We start from the raw sequence: 17346 nt of genomic DNA on the forward strand, positions 1-17346 counted from the left end.
CCCATGATGAACAGATAGAAAATCTTTGGTATTTATAACTGAGCAAACTGTTGGCTTCCACCAGCCCAAACTATCACCAGAAAGCAACTTAGACCTCTAGAAAAGCCCCCCCTTATCTGTCTCAGTGTATGTACCCAACAATGTAGTTTAAATTTGCCTTGATAGATGACATTTTTTTGTTCTGTAAAACTATAAAACAACTTCATGGATCTGATTCTACACTGGAACATGGACTTGATGACCCAAATCTGTGTTCCTAGGGCCATGGTCACTCAAAATGGCTCCAGCAGTAACTGTTTCTTATTCCCTTTAAGACAAAAACATCTCGTAAAACGTGAAGAAGCCATGCTGGCTCACAACCATCTGTAATGGGATCTGATGCCCTCTTCTGGTGTGTCTGAAGACAGCTACAGTGTACTCATATACACAAAATAAAGTTTTAAAAAGTATTTAAAACTATGAGACAGAATAAGCATGCCCTCCTACTTTATCACAGTGATTTGGAAAGTGACTAGCGTACCAACCTTGCTCAAATCCCCAAGACTGCTAGAGAAGCAGATGCGCATGCGTTCTGGTCAAGGCGGACGGCTGCTGTGAACGCATGCCCCTGGGTACAAGCAGCCGTTGGTACAAGGAGCTCTGCTCCTTGACACTGAACTAGTTAGAGCACAACCCTTGACTACAGGCCCCTGCGCCTCAGTGCTGGCTCAGTGCCTTTTCAATGTTGTCTCTAACCATGTCACATCCAGAAAGCAGGTTTGACGAGAGACGCTGCGAGGGGGCTTGATCACGTGACTTTTCTAAAGCGATGAAGTGAGAATCCAAGGCTGCGTCCACACTCACATAGCTAGCCATGTTCTGCAGGGAGAGAATTCATCACCCTCAGGTTGTATTTTTCTCCCGTTCTTTCTTTTTCTAAATACTACTTTAATACTTTGAGGGTTTCCTACAATTTTGATCATATTCACCCATCACCCCAACTCTTTCTGGAACCCCTCTCTCCATCCTCACCTCATCCTATCCATCCAACTCTGAATCCCACCCCATCAGGTCCAGTTTGTGTTACCAAACATCTCCCAGAAGTGGGGCCTGCCCTGGCATGTGGTTGACATCATTAAAGAAAACTGACTAGTCCTCTCCCAGCTGGTATCAAATATCAATAGTTCCTCAGCTCTTGGTGGGATTTTGAGCCCACTCCCTGTCTCCTGGAGTTTTGTTGGGCTTGTGGTCCCCTTTCTCAGAACAGTAAGGATGACACAAATCGCTTACTGAGCCTCCCTGCCCATTCTTTAATGGGAGCCAAGACTTCCAGCAAGCTAAATAAGTGCTCTGCCACTGAGCTATGTCTTCTGGCCCTAACCAGTTCCCAAGAGGGTTGAGCTGCCTGTGACAGACAAAGTCCACTTATTTGATGGCAGAAGTGAACCCATCCATTCAGGGCTTCCACCCTGCCCAGCATCAAGTTCCAAGACCCACGACTCCTGGAGCTAGCTACTGGTGCGCTGGCTGAATCCTCCGTTCTGCTACTACGGCTCTGAGTTTTTCCAGATGTTTTCTGGGAAATAGTACTTATCTGCTTTTGCAATTCTCTCTGAAGCAAGGTCACTGCCTGCATAAACACAGCTTCATGGTGGGTTACCGCACACCTTCCCACAGGGAAGTCTTGAAGGCTTTGCTGTGCAGGAAGTCAGGTGTGAGTTCAGTTTTGTTTTTCTGAACTTCCTAAAACAACAAACCAGTCGGTTCCTGACATGTCCAGGAGTAAGGAGATGGCTTGTTCTGGCTCTTTTACTTATCTGGGGTACCCGAGAGATGTTCTTAAGATTTCTGGGAAAGATTTTACTATTGTGTATTTATAATCTGAAACTCATGATTCCCACAGGAAGTTGGATAGAGTTTTGATCCTGTATCATCGTAGTCATTGTCGTCATTGACATCATCATCATCACAGATGCCAAACGAGTCCATGGTAGAGAAGGTACTGGAACCCTGCCAGGATCTTTAGGGTCCTGGTTGATTTGACAATTTATGATGTTCACTCCATCGTATCCTAGAAACTCAGCGGTTTGTTTGTTTTTTTAACCCAAGTCCTTCTGAGTGTGGAACTTACTTTCGTCCAAAAGCATGAACTTGACACTTGGATCCACAAGGAAAAACCAGGCCCGCCAGGCAGGAAGGTCCACTCCCTCTCTGATGGAGAGGCTCGTCCTGGAGCAGATGACCTTGGAGATTGCATTAGAATAAAAACAAAGAACACTTCCTGACCAGATGGCTCTCCTCGTGTGGTGACGGGATTGAGAGATGGGACCACCATGCAGCACCAAAGCCTTAAGAAAGACAGGCGGGATCTTACCCCACCCCAATACTTCCTCTGTTCAAGCCTAAAGCTCAAATCAGCATCCTGAAGATGACTGTAGACAGCCTTCTTCTGTTTCTTGTCTGTTTTAGCTTGTAATGGCTGCTGAATATAGGATTCTGCCCTAACACTCTGGTTACAGTGTCTCTGACTGACCAGCCAGCTGCTGGGTACTGGCTACTGTGTAGGCATGCATTTTCACACATTATATCTATTAGGGTGGTGGAGACAATTTTGGGTCGGTTATGTTATTAGCTGTGGAAGAGAGAACAGGCTCATCGAGGCTGTTGGTTGCCTTGTCCAACATGACACAGTGAATTTCTCTTGCCTTGGGATATCCTTTCTGTCCCCTCCCCAGGACTTCCAACACATGGTCACAGTACACATTGTACAGTACAGGAGTTCAGTAAATATTTGTGGAATAAACAAGTTTGCATTAGATATATGCTAGTCGAAGAAAGAATCGGAAATGAGGCCAGACTCAGTCGGTTCTTGCTAGATCCTGCAGGCCCCAAAATAATCCCAGGAAATGTCCGTTGGTGTATATCCAAGGAAGAACGAGGTTGCCCGTGAACCTGACCTTTGGAGGTCCATTCATTCTGTTTTAGGAAAAAATAATCACATGGTGTCACAGTCAGAACCACAAGGATTAGAGTCTTAGTGGCCACAGCCCCGACTGCCACTGTAAACTATCACCCTCACACAGCTGCTGCTCGACTGTGATTCAGGCTGTCTTTATGTTCCCCAAGAAGCTGTCAGTTTTGGGTCAAATGAACAAAGAAACATTCTGTCCACAAGATCATGGCTTTCAGGACTTCCCCTACATGGTACTAGAGAGGACATGCTTATTTCCAACTGTTTTGTGGGGACCAGTGGAGTCACACTTCAGTTGTGACAGTCACAGAAAGATGGAAGTGGAGCTGCCCTACTTTAATGTGAATGAAAGGGGACAGGAACAAGGAGAGATTGGCTTCAGTTAAGAACCCAGCCAATAGCACTCAAATTCGGCAGGGATCTGGGCTACTTAACGTCTTGTAGCATCCCTGAGATGAAGGTGTGGTCACTGCAGATGCTCACCTCCACCATCAGAATCCACATCCATTTATTGAGGTTCCTAAATTTCTACTTTCCCCACCCTGCTCTCCTGGTGGCAGTGCCTCAGCTCAGGCCACCATCTTGCTGGGTGTGAGTTGGACAGGTACCAATGTCACAAAGCTGGTACCAAATGTCACAACCATGGTTGGAATGGTATTTGACCTGGGTCTTGGATAGTAACTTTTTCTGATGAAACAAGGATTTTGAGACCTTCGAAGGTTCCCCTGAGGCTTCCCCTGTCTCATCAACCTCCAGGCCTATTTTCAGAATCGATGGCTACTTTAACAAGCATATCCCCTAAGAGCCAGTCATTTGCTAGACACCAGGAGGGTGTGCTGAGGTGCTCTGGCTTCCTCCTTGAAGATACACCCTCATTTCTTGCCTTCAGCATAAATAATGATCTTTCTCATCCAGTTGCCAAATACCCCTTATACCAGATGACATGGCCACCATCCAAGCTGAATCCTGAAGAGTTAGCAATTGTGCGTCTAAACCCACCCCGCCTAGAGAGCTCTGCTATCTCATCATACCTCAGCCACACAATGTCACAGTCTGGGTGGCTTGGGGCCATTGGTGAGTCTTGGTCTCCAGGAAAAAACAGAGCAAAACATAAAACCGTTTTACCTCAGGTAAGCCAGAGGCCCTTCTAATTTGGGCACATTGGGTTTTGAGCACACACAACTTACCTACATCTCCCTTGTAATGACCAATGGTCGTTTTCACTGGGACATGGTGTTTCTTTGAGTTGGACTGTTTCATTATGACAACAAACTAACTATAGGGCCAGGGGAGCTGAGGAGCCGTGGGGAGCAGGTCTGGAGCAAGAGTAAGATCAGGGTGTGTCCAAATCCCAGACATCTCATCCTGAGACCGGCCTTTGTGTCCTGGTGCACATAGATCAGTGCCTCCACCTTTGCCCCGCAGGAGGAGGTCATGTAGCCCAGTGGCCAGCTTAAACTTCCTTCCCCCTTATAAGATCACCTGTAGCAGCACCTGGAACTCTTCCTTATGTTAATGAGGCACCCCCAGCGCACCCCACCCCTCAAAGGTTTAAATAGGCTTTGTTCCCCTATTAAAAGGAGCTGAATCCTGTCTCCCAAGAGTCTGTTCTGAGGTCTCCATCCCCTCACTGTTGGCTGTTTCCTGCCTTGTTTCCCTCCACCACCACCACCCCTCGAAGGTGGTCATGTCATTATGGTTGGAGGACATGGAAGTGACAAGAATTAATTCACGGAGGCAAACACATTCAGCTTTTGGAAGAAAGCTTTGGCTCAGCAGAGCCGCTTCAACCAGGAGCATTTCAACCATGGGCAGACCAGTGGATTAAGTTAGAAGGACCAAAGAACCACCATTTTGAACCTGAGGGAGGATGGTCCAGGATGATGTGGCATAGGAGAAGGACTGGGAGGTAAATGACCATAGGGCACCTAGGAAAGCTCAGAGATAAACACGCGATCATGGACTTGGAACTCCACATGAGGAGCTGAGTGAAGAGTACAGCACAGGCTGCTCCAGGAGCCCTGGCTATCAGCTGCTAAATGAATGGATTCTACAGGTACCACGAACACCCCAGCTTGAATTACACAGCTTCACTGCTGACAATCAAATCCACGACAACCCAAGTAACTGCCAGGTTTTCCTGCCCCAGGCTTTCCCAACTGCTCTGCCTCCAACACACACAGCCTCTGGGCCCTCAGAGAGCTGACTCCATACCCTGGAGTACTCTTTTTCTCAGCATGTATAACTTTATAGTGGCACACAGCCAAGCAGGGCTAAAGACAAACAGCATTGTGAACAGCCACTGGGTGAGCAGCAGAGGAAGGAAAAGCTATAGAAATGAATAGAACCTGCCCACCAGGAGCCAGACTCTACACAGACTAGGTCATTGGTGATCTCTGCAAGATGACTAGGCTAGGCCCTGTTATGCCTTATTTTTACCTTTTGTGCTTTGGCAAGTCATTATTTACACAGAGGGTTGGTGTGATGGCTAGTTTAATGTCAACTTTAGACAAGCTAGAGTCATCTGAGAGGAGGGAGCCTCAACTGAGAAAGTGTCTCCCTAAGATCCAGCTATAGGCAAGCTTATAAGGCATTGTCTTATTTAGTGATTGATGGGGGATGGTCCAGCCCATTGTGGATGGTGCTATCCCTGGGCTGGTGGTCCTGGGTTCTATTAGAAAGCAGGCTGAGCAAGCCAAGAGAAGCAACCCAGTAAGCAGTGCCCTTCCACGGCCTCTGAATCAGCTCCTGCCTCCTCATCCATGCCCTGTTTGAGTTCCTGTCCTTTGATGATGAACACTGATATAGAAACATAAGCCAAATAAACCCTTTCCTCCCCAAGTTGCTTATTGGTCATGGTGTTTCGTTACTGCAATAGTAACTCTAAATAATAGAGTCATTGGCTCAGCTAAAGCATCTTTCTTTTAGGACTTGTAGAAGCACGCAGAGCTGTGAACCAAGACACAGTGAGTCCCAGCCAAGCATTGTTCCCACCTCGCCACTAGCCTGGGCAATGCTCCCTTCTTATACCTAATTCCTGGTGCACTCTCCTTCCATGTTGGTATCCTGAGGTATAGGAGGAACATGGTTCCTACTACAGGAGTAGGAGACAGGACCAAGCAAGGCAGGTATGACACAGGAAGCTAGAGGAGGGTCCTACCAGCTTGGGGACCATTAAACCCCTTGGGTCCCACACAGTTCAGCTGACACCGGTCAGTGCTAGGAGACCCCTGGCTGTTCCCTGCCTCCCACACTACCAGTTTCCACCAGGCCCTTGGGCCTCCTGGGGAGCAGCAGGACTCACAGGTCACCACTTCTTCTCACTGTGTGTCCCCACCACAAGGAAGGAGAGACAGAGAACCAGTGTGTGCAGCGAGGAGGGAGGGCAGGAGCCTCAGGACGCAGAGGGACCATATACTGGATGCAGGACATCAGGGACTGTCTTTAGATGAGGCCATTCATCCTGAGTTAGGAAATAGTGAACACAGCTTCTCTTCTGTGTTCTGATGGGAACAATATGAGCTGTGCTGCCCAGCGTGTGGTTATGAAATTCAAAGAAGCCAAGAAGCATGCGCTCCCCGAGGCGGGATTTGGAGCCATTTCAGAGTCCAAACAATTCCTAGTGAACTATGGTAACCCAGATCCAGGCAAAGGAGACAGTCATCCCCAACTGCATCCTGTCCTCACAGCTTGTTTTGATACAAGAAGAATTTCATCTATGTGTTGTTTGCAGGGTGTGTTCTCAAGGGCTCACCTATCACTCAGCCCAGTTTACCACTAAATAACTGGAAAACACCCCATGATTCTATGGAATGGCATAATTACCTGACCCAAGTGGTCCTATTGGCCTGATGAGCCTAACTCTAACCCTAACCCAACACAACTCTGTATGACCTGGGTCCAAGGCCTGTAAAATCCAATCATATCTCGAAAAGGAACCCATTCCTTTGAGTTCATTTAATTGTTGTTAGAGATTGGAGTCTAGCCAAGAAAGAATATGCTGAAATTGGGTCTTCTTAAGTAGACAAAAATCAAAGGTTTTAGAATTTCATTTTAAATTAACAAATAATTGTATATATTTATTGGGTATAATATAGTATTTTGATATATGTTCATGATATGAGATTATTAAATTACATTGGTTAACAAATCCATTACCCCCATATAATTATAATTTTGTGTAAAACATTTAAAAGGTGATCTTTTGGCAATTTTGAAGTATAAATTATATTATTATTTATTGTAGTCACTGTTCTATGCTGGATCATATCAACTGATTCCTCCTAATTGCGACTTCGTGTCCTTGCTCAACCTTACCATCTCCCTATATGTCCTCCCCATCTATTACTGCCCCGAATTGGTTATTGTATTGAATTGACCAAAATTCACCACTATATTTAAAGAAATCCAGTGGCTAGTCCTAAAATTATGGTAGGGTGATGTCCTGGCTAGTTTTCTGTCAACTTGACAGGAGCTAGAATCATCTGAGAGGAGGAAACCTCAACTGAAAAAATGCCTCCATAAAATCTGGCTGTAGGGGCTGGAGAGATGGCTCAGCAGTTAAGAGCACTGACTGCTCTTCCAGAGGTCCTGAGTTCAATTCCCAGCAACCACACGGTAGCTCACAACCATCTATAATGGGATCCGGTACCCTCTTCTGGTGTGTCTGAAAACAGCTACAGTGTACACATTACATGTATACAGCTACTCATATACATTAAATAAATCAATCTTTTAAAAAAGTGGCTATTTTTCATAATTAGTGGTTGATGGGAGAGGGTCCAGCCCATTATGGATGGTGACATCCCTGGGCTGGTGGTTCTGGGTTCTATAGGAAAGCAGGCTGAGCCAGGCATGGTGGCACACACCTTTAATCCCAGCACTCAGGAGGCAGAGGCAGGCGGATTTCTGAGTTCGAGGCCAACCTGGTTTACAAAGTGAGTTCCAGGACAGCCAGGGCTATACAGAGAAACCCTGTCTTGAAAAACCAAAAAAAAAAAAAAAAAAAAAAGAAGAAAGAAAGAAAGAAAGAAAGAAAGGAAGAAAGCAAGTAAGCAAGCAAGCAAGCAAGCAAGCAAGCAAGCAGGCTGAGCAAGCCATGAGGAAACAAAACAAACCAGTAGGCAGCACCCTTCACCCTTCAGTGGCCTCTGTATCAGCTCCTGCCTCCTGGTCTCCACACTGCCTGAGTTCCTGTCCTGACTTCCTTTGGTGATAAACAGAGATATGGAAGTGTAAGCCAAATAAACCCTTTTCTCCTTTTTGGTCATGGTGTTTATCACAATAGTGACTCTAACTAAGGCAGGTAGGTAGAAAACAACTGAGCAAGAAATGCTACAATTTCATTAGGTTCCTTAGAGAAACATAATGAGACATGGGCTAGCTGATTGGTGAAATAGCTTAGCACAGGTGTTTGTGGATTTGGGACTTAAAAACTCTGTAGGATCCTAACTTGGGGGTCGTGGTTCAGTTCTGGATCATGGCCCTGGTCGATCAGTCCTGGGCCGTGTGCTCACTACACTATTCCTGTCTGACTCAGATCGGCGTTTCTGTGGTTTGTGAGATGATTCCTGGACCCCAACAATAACGTTTGCTCCAATGTCACTGCAGTAATCATATTCTGAGAGAAGGAAATATGGTTTTGTTTTTGTTCCACTTTATAGCCCTGCGTATATCATATTGTATCTTCCAGAGACAGCCATAGAGTGGAGAGACACTTCTTGCTCACGGTTTCAGAATGGTTGGGAGGAGGTGGTGGAGCACCTCACACCACTATGAGCCAGAACCAGAGAAGTCACTAGCAATGGCCAGGGTAAGATGTGGTTCCCCAAAGCACTCTTAGAGACCTACCTCCTTCACCCAGGCTCTGCCCCCACACAGTTCTGCCACCCTCCCAATGGTATATTTAAACTTGGGCTCGATCAGTGGATTAAACCTTCCACTACGCTGGGACCATCACGCTCTGATCTCTGGAAATGCCCTAACGGGGCACCAGAGTGCACTTACTCATCTCCTAGGCATTCCGAGTCCAGGCAACTGATAATCAAGATTGGCCAGCCGAACCCTTTGTGCTAAATGTATAAAATTCCTCCTCACTCCATTCCCGAGATACCACACAAAAGAAACATTTTGTTCTGTCTTCTAATGGTCTCGATTAGGTTCCCCCAACTTTGAACAAGATCCATCAGTATTTACTCTATGAAGCCATGGAGTAAGGAAACATGGTTGCACCAGGCACCGTGCATCTCTGTGCTGGGAATGCAGCAATATCCCCAACAACCCTCATGGCATTCCCACATTAGGGGATGCTTAGATGAGTTGTGATCCTTGCAGTTGATCCAGTGAATCTATGTATTCACGGATGCATTCATCAAGCAGTACTGGATACCTACTGTGGTGGCTTTGCCAGTGGTCATGGTGGATGTTGTCATTGGGCTGCTGATAGGCTTTGTCGGCGTGAAACAGTGGGCTGAAGTGGCACTGGATGTAGACCACTCTGTCCAGATTTGGGCAGTCATGTCTATCATAGAGGATGCTGTGGTTTGGCTAGCTAAGCCTGTTAGCTCCTTCCCACTCTGCTCTCCTATCCCATCTTGCTGCACTGTGCTTTTCAGTTAAAATTAGGCAAGGCCACCGCAATGTACCACTGATCACGAATATTCTACTGCATGTATTCACAATGGCTGGTTTAACAATGTCCCTCTAGGCATGAACTCTGCTATGTGCTGCAGATACCATAGAGCAGCCATGGTTTCTCCCTGAATGCAGCTCACAGTCTGAAGTGGGTAGAACAGGTTAAAAAAAAAAAAACAAAAAAAACAAAAACAAAAAAAAACAAAAACAAAAACAAAGTCTGTAGGTGAATAAACCCAGAAATAAAAGCAGAATCTAAAATGCAAGAGGAATTGGGGTTCACTGGTTAAGACCACACACTGCTCTTGCAGGAAGACCTGATACCTCTGTCCTCTACAGGAGTGTGCACGCACACAAGTGCACACAAACACTTTAAAATAATAAAGAATCAACAAACAAGTGGAGCGATGTGAAATTTAAAGAGAGGTAGGGTGAGAGAATGGTAGAGCCTAGACGGATAAACTAGTCAGGAGAGGTCTTCCTTTCCAAATGCATTCTTAATTATTAGCATATTTAATGGACCCATTAAGAAGTAGTGTTTTTAGAAGAAACATTCATCTGTTTAGAAAACACTCTAGAGAATCTCTTAAAAGAAAATATGAGAAGCAGTGGAAGCTAGCAGTCCGAGAGATCTGTACTCCAGGGGAAAGAGTCAATTAGACAAGACTCAGCAAAGTGGGCCAAGGCACATGCCTGTAATCTCATACTCTCAGGAGGCTAAGACTGGGGGATTGCCTAAGCCCCGGAGCTCGGGGCCAACCTGCCCAGTGAGAATGGGAGGTGTTTGTTCTGAGGTTGAAAGGGAGATGTATAGAAATCGCCTCGTGTGAGCTTCCAGAGACTAATGAGGCATTTGAGAAGGAGCCCAGATAGTTCCATTGAAACCTTTCAGTAAGGAGCAGGAGTCAGGGACAAGTGAAAGGGTGGGTTTCCCAGTGGACCTTAGAGTTATCGGAAGAGTCTTGTTGCCTCTGTGTGTGTGTGTGTGTGTGTGTGTGTGTGTGTGTGTGTGTGTGTGTGTGTGTGTGTGTATGTGTGTTTTCAAGAGTGCACGTGGAGGACAAAGGTGAACCTTGGAAGTCATTCCTCCGGTGCTGTTCATCTTATTTTTTGAGACAGGATCTCTTTCTGATCTGGGGCTCACAGAGTAGGCTAGGTTGGCCTCCTATTATTACTACAGAGCAATAATCCTGGTTGTCTCCACCTTGCCAGTGCTGGGATTGCAAACAGGCACATGCTACTCTGTCTAGCTGTGTAAGCATGCGTGTACGAGCATGTGTGCGTGCATGCATGCAGAGGCCAGAGGAGTGTGTCCTGCACTATCACACTCTGCCTTTATGAGACAAAGTCTCTCAATGAACCTGGAGCTTATAGATTTTGGCTGAACTAACTGCTCAGTAAGCCCCTGCCATCTTCCTGTCTCCACCATTCCCTCCCTGCCCCCACAGCTCTGGGGTTATGTCACAGTCCCCCTGGCTTTTTCACACAGGTGCTAGGGAGCAAGTGCTCTCTCTTTCCCACTAACCCGACTCCCCAGCCCCATGTCTAACTTTTTATGTGCGTTCTGGGGACTGAACTTAGGCCTTCAGTTTGCAAACTAAGCACTTACCTTACTGATCTGTTTCCTGAGCCCTATTACCAGAGTTTTAAAGGCACAAGCCAGGGCTCCAGCAGCCTCCAGGGGCTAGACTCAGTTACTCATCCCCATGGCAATTAAAGAGTGAGGTAATGGTGGAAAGCAGAAGAGGAACACTTAGTCAACGTGGCCACCCTCGAAAGAGGAGAAAATAAAGAGTCCAGTGACGTCAAGTCTATCCTCGGGGTCTGACGTTAGCTGAACCTCGAAGCTCCTCTCCGTCAAGTTGTTGCCCCTGCATACATGGTTGGTCTTCCATCTGTCAATCCCTGATGTGATAGCTTCATCCTCACGGATAATTGTTCTCATGAGGGAATGGAGGATGGGACCTGTCCTGCTGGAAGTCATGGTGACTCGAGAGAAAAGATTAAAGGCAGTGACTTATCTCTGTGCTTTCAACACAGCGTAGTCACAAAATAAAGACTGAGGCACCAGCCTTCAGTCCTGCTTTTAGCTGTCTTGCCGGCTCAAGTGTGGAGTCGGTGCCTGTGTCTAATGCCTGTTTCAGAGGGTCATGCTGAACAGGGTTGGGACAAACATCTTTATGCATGGGAGAGCATGAGTGCACATATATGAGAAAAACAAAAACATTAGACTAGTCTATTTGGGGAAATAGTTGGGGCTCTGTGGATTCCATTATATGACACTGGAACCCAGGGTAAATCTACCCAGACATGCCACTTCTTGAGTATGAATTGGAACCACTCTTCCGTGATGCCAGGTCCTGATGCCAACTCTTCCTGGTCGTTGGCATCAGAATCTCTGAAAACTGTGACACCACATAGGTGGGACCCGCAGACCCATTTGCAAAGCAATAGTCACCATATTCCCAGAATCCACTTGGCTCACCTCCCACCTTTACCTGTATTATGTCATTACCTATATATATAAAGGCCCCCTGATCTCTCTCTCTCTCTCTCTCTCTTCCCTCCCTTTTCTTTCTGCCACCACCTTGTCCCTCTCTCTCCCAATAAACCTCTGTTTTGGCCTGGTGTGCCATGTTCAGAAGTGAGCTGCTATTCTAACATATCACTGGTGACATTGGAATACTCTATATCTGTCACCAGAATATGAGGACAATAGACTCATTCTTTTTGGGTCAGCTAACAGTGCCAGAAGAAGAGCTGTGCACCCAGTAAGAGACTTATGGAACCCATCTATAGAACCTTCTACTTGAGCTCACTTCAGATGCTTCTGGACTGAAACATGTCTTGGGGCAAAGACCAGACAGTAAACAGTAGCTTTTCTGATGTTTCTTAAAATGGGTCTGGCTCCATTTATTGGTCTTGGAGCTGAGGAATTAGGATCCTCAAGCTCTCTCAAGAGGAGGAATTGAAGCAGCCAGGACAGAACCAGCGAGAGGAGGGTGGCTACAGTACTGTGCAGGAGAGGAAACCATCTCCAGAACAAACACGAATACTATGTTTCAAAAAACGCCAAGTTCTTGCTATTTCACTTGATACAAAGTATCAGTTTAAAAGACCCCCCCCCACCACCACCTGTTGTCTTCTCCCGATTTCTTTAAGTCCTTTTATCCAGGTACTGTTATGTTTATAGCTTGTAAGTCAGTCACAGGAGAGAGATGCAAGTTTAACATTTTGAAAGCTTGTGACTATCTATGAGCCCTCCCTCCATGGGTCAGCAAACTCAAGAGTTCTTATGGTCCACTTCCTCCAGGAAAACTAGATTCCCCAAAACTCACAGCTTCTAATTACAAAGGATTTCACACAGTGGAACCCTGGCAAAAGGCACATTCTCTAAACTAATAGTGGTGTTGCTGAAGGACCCTCAAGGTCAGTGAAGCCTGAAACACTATTCCTCCCCTATGATAGTGTTACAATAGAGTCATCTTGGCTATTAGTGGCCTTTATTCAGCTGATAAAAAGAAGTTGCCTGTTATGAGTTGACAGAAGAAGTAACAGATTCAAACAAAAGAGAAGCAAGCAGGTGCCTGTGTGAAGGCTTAACTAAGACTACTCTGTAAAGTTCTCAGCCAGAGGCATGGTAGAATTCCATTGCAGAAGACCCTCCTAAAATCAAGCCTCCCATACTGAGATAAACCTGTAATCTGGCCTCAGTTGGTCATGGCCAGGATCTACCTGGATGGACCACACTTCTCTCTGTGTAGCAGGAGTTGAGGGAGGGTTTAGTCAGAAGCTAAAGGTTTATTGCAAAAAGCACTTTAAACTTTCTTTGTTATCTAAATCCCTTGAGAGTGGAGGGGATTAGAGAACAAGGCTTTTAGTTGCAGCTTACCTCTTAGCAATCACTCCAGCTCAGAGCTCTGAGGCTGCAGGGCTTCCTTGGTGCCTCCAAGGATGGGCCATTTAGATTTCCCAGGTGAGTTCTTCCCCTTTCGTTTCCTAAGGAGGAAATGGAAGCTCTGGGAATGAGAGGCGGCCTTCCCTGGCCCCTCTGCTGCCTTAATGGAAAGGCATTAATCTACAGTTCCAGGAACACGGCCCAGGGCTGTGAGCAGACTGGTCACTCCCCTTCTATCTTCTCACTTCAGGAGGTCACCGGGCCAGTCCCCACACCCCACAATGGCCACAGTCTTGCTTTCCAGGTGCTTGGCTTGCTGCCCAGGGATTCTGTTTTCATTTTTACTAGCTCATTTTTCCTCTTTTTCTTGCCTTTCTTCCCATCTACCTAACATAAATTCATTCTTTAGCTGCCATTCATCCATCTGTCTATCTAGTCATCTACCCAACAGCTAGCTTATCCTTGTGCTCTTTCATCCACAAGCGACCACCAAACTCTTGATTAGAAGCTGACATTAAAGATGAGCACTTCTGGGGGAAATGCCAGCGAAGTAGATTGAAATGTTATAGTTTTTTGCTGGTCTGGGTTTCCAGCCCAGAGCTTTATGCATAAAAGGCTATAATTCAGCTATATGCCCCGCTTAAATTTTTCTAACAGGTGATCAGGACCGGTGTTTTAGTCTATCTCATGTGACTGTAACAAAACACCTGAGACTGGGTAGTTAATAAAGAAAAACAATTTATTCCTCACAGATCTGTAGGTTAAGAAGTCCAAGACCATGGTGCTGCAGATATGGTTGTCTTCTAAGGACTGTTCTCCGCTTCCAAAATGATACCTGAGGGATAACCACTAGCCCTCTGTCCCAACTTGGCAGAGGGAATGGAGGACAAGAGAAAGTCTAGGTACTTTCCCTAAGTTCTTCTATAAGACAATAAACCATCTTTTCTCCTGGCTAACTCATTTTCTAAAGGTCTTGCCTCTTAAAACTGTCACACTGGGGATTAAGCCTAAGGATGCATCTGGGGCAGGGTGTGAACATCCAACCCGCAGAACAGGGCCTGCCTGAGAAAGACAACACAGGAGCAGAACTTGAAAGAGGTGAACAAATATTGCACAGGCCACTCCAGGCATCCTTGAGGCACTCGGTGTAAAGCAGATATCTGAATCTGTCCCGGGAAGGTGGGTGGACCACAGTGGTCCCTTCCAATCTCATTTTTTACTGTGACCCTTCTGCTGCCCACTTGCATCCTTAGCTCCAAAGAACTGCCCCTCCCCCACAATACTGTCTCTGCTGGAACATTCTTGTTCATTGGTTCACCTGAAAAACTGTCCTCCCCATTCGCCTCAACAGGCACGGCCCCTCCTCGCCTCGGGGATCTGTCCAGCACTCTTGGTTTTACTGTGAGCTTCTGCAACTGTTACAGCGACTGCCTTGTCTGTCTGCTGGGGAGAGAGTAGGGTCACTGGGCACAGGGTCCCTGTACTGGCTAGTTTTGTGTCAACTTGCCACAGCTGGAGTTATCACAGAGAAAGGAGCTTCAGTTGGGAAAATGCCTCCATGAGATCCAGCTGTAGGGCATTTTCTCAATTAGTGATCAAGGGGGGAGGTCCCCTTGTGGGTGGTGCCATCTCTGGGCTGGTAGTCTTGGTTCTATAAGAGAGCAGGCTGAGCAAGCCAGGGGAAGCAAGCCAGTAAGTAACATCCCTCCATGGCCTCTGCATCATCTCCTGCTCCCTGACCTGCTTGAGTTCCAGTCCTGACTTTCTTTGGTGATAACAGCAATGTGGAAATGTAAGCTGAATAAACCCTTTCCTCCCCAACTTGCTTCTTGGTCTTGATGTTTGTGCAGGAATAGAAACCCTGACTAAGACAGTCCTTGACATATTTCCAGTCTCTGACATAACGTAAGTGGCATTTAAAATATTTTAGTTTGAGTCAGGCGTGGTAGCACACAGCTTTCATCACAGAGCTCAGAAGGCAGAAACAGGCTGGACTCTGTGAATTTGAGGTGAACCCGGTCCACATTGAGAATTTCAGGCCCTGCATACACTTTTCGCTGCACGGTGTGCTTGTTCATTTTGCCAACTTGATACAAGCTAGGAGAAAACAAACAAACAAACAAAACTTACTGAAAAGCTGTCTCCATCAGGATAACCTTTGGGCCCGTGGGATGCTTTCTGGATTAATAGTGTTGTGAGAGGGCCCAGCCCACTCTGAGTGGTGCCACCCCTGGGCAGGTGGTCCAGAGTTGTATAAGAAAGCAGGCTGAGCCACTATGGGAAGCAAGCTAATAAGCAGCGTTCCTCCATGGTCTCTGCTTCAGTTCCTGCTTCCAGGCTCCTGCTTCCCGAGTTCCTGCCCTAAGTTCCCTCCATGATGGACTGTGATCAGGATGTGGAAGCCAAATAAGCCCTTTGCTCCCCCACTTGCTTTGGTCACAGGGTTTTATTACAGGCGACAGCCCTCTTTTTTCTTTCCCTTTCTATTTCCTCTTGCTTTCTTCCTCTTTCTTCTCCATTTCTCTTTCCTCCCTCTTCTCTTTATCCCTTTTCTGTCTTCCCTTTTCTTTCCTTCCTTTTTGTCCCTCTATCCTTTCATCTTTTTGTCTGCCTGTCTTATCCTTCTCTGCATCTTGGAGTCTTCCTTCTGTTTCTCGGTCTCCTCTTGCTTACACACATACTTACCCACACATGCAAGTACTCTCAAAAACACACAGAAAAGTTTCTCTTGAGCATTTGTCTTTGCAGAGCAACGGGAGGGGGCTGTGAAGAAAGTTACAGTCAGATCTCAGTAGGGCAGGGTTAGAGCCTTCACCTCAAGGAAAAAATCTAAACTCTGTAGGTGTCTCCTCACAAATTAACAACCATGCTATTATCTAGATGTCAAACAATTAAAGAACAACCAATTAAAGACACTATATTTTGAGTGTGTGTGTTGGGGAGCAGGGGGTTAGGGTCTCATTCTGTAGCCCAGGCTGGAATAGAACCTACTGTGGACTAAAGGGCTCAAATCCCCAGCAATCTTCTTGCCTCAGCCCTGCCCCCAAGTGTTAATATTAGAGGTGTAGGTGACCATGTCCACTGATGTTTTAAATAAGATCTTTAGCTGGAGAACATCCCATGTATTATAGGTTGCTGAGCAGCACCTCATGTCTCTCCCTGATAGCAGGTCCTATGGCAGAAACAACTTCTCCAGATATCCTTTTGGAAACAGGTTTTGTTAGCATTCTGTCTAAGCTCCACCCCACAATTATCTGACAACAGCCAGGTAGGCCTGGCCCACTATGAAAGGGGTTGTGTGTCCCCTCCTTGCTCTCTTGCTCTCTTGTTTCTCTCTTGACCTCTTGGGTGCTCCCCCCCATCCTCTCCCCCCTCTCTCTACATGTTCATGGCTGGCCTCTATTTCTCTACTCTCTCCCTCTCTCTGCCTTTCTCTGCCTCTACTACCCTCTTAACTCCCCTCCTCATAACCTGAACAAACTCTATTCTATATTATACGGTCATGTGGCTGGTCCCTCAGTGGGAAGGGATGCCTAGGCATGGGCCCGCTGAGACATCTCCTTCCCCCATACCTGACTACACCCCCATAGAACAAATCTCCTCTCTCTTTATCTTTTTATAAACACATCAGGTCCTCCTTTCACCCCTCCAGGATCACACTCCTGGTGGAGCCCAGTTCTCCCAGAGTCTGGAAACTCTCCATGATTTTCAGGCAGGATATCAACCCTCGTTTTGTCAGGGCACAGCAGAGCATGTCTTATGCAGCTTAATCCTGACCCTGCTCACCTTGTGCAGTCAGCCAGTCAGTAACAGTATAGGCAAGAGACTTTCAAGCATGGTATAGAAACTCTAAAGGTCATAGGAG

At 46.4% G+C, this 17346-nt stretch overlaps 1 long non-coding RNA gene across 1 annotated transcript; it reads left to right on the plus strand.

Annotated features, from left to right (window-relative positions):
- The first annotated feature begins 619 nt into the window (after positions 1-619).
- Positions 620-2264, plus strand: AV205837 (expressed sequence AV205837). Its single transcript, NR_155301.1, has 2 exons — positions 620-886; positions 1883-2264. It is a non-coding gene; the product is annotated as an expressed sequence AV205837 (long non-coding RNA).
- Positions 2265-17346: the final 15082 nt, after the last annotated feature.

Source organism: Mus musculus, chromosome 16 (genome assembly GCF_000001635.26).
Source record: "Mus musculus strain C57BL/6J chromosome 16, GRCm38.p6 C57BL/6J".
Classification (NCBI taxonomy): domain Eukaryota; kingdom Metazoa; phylum Chordata; class Mammalia; order Rodentia; family Muridae; genus Mus; species Mus musculus.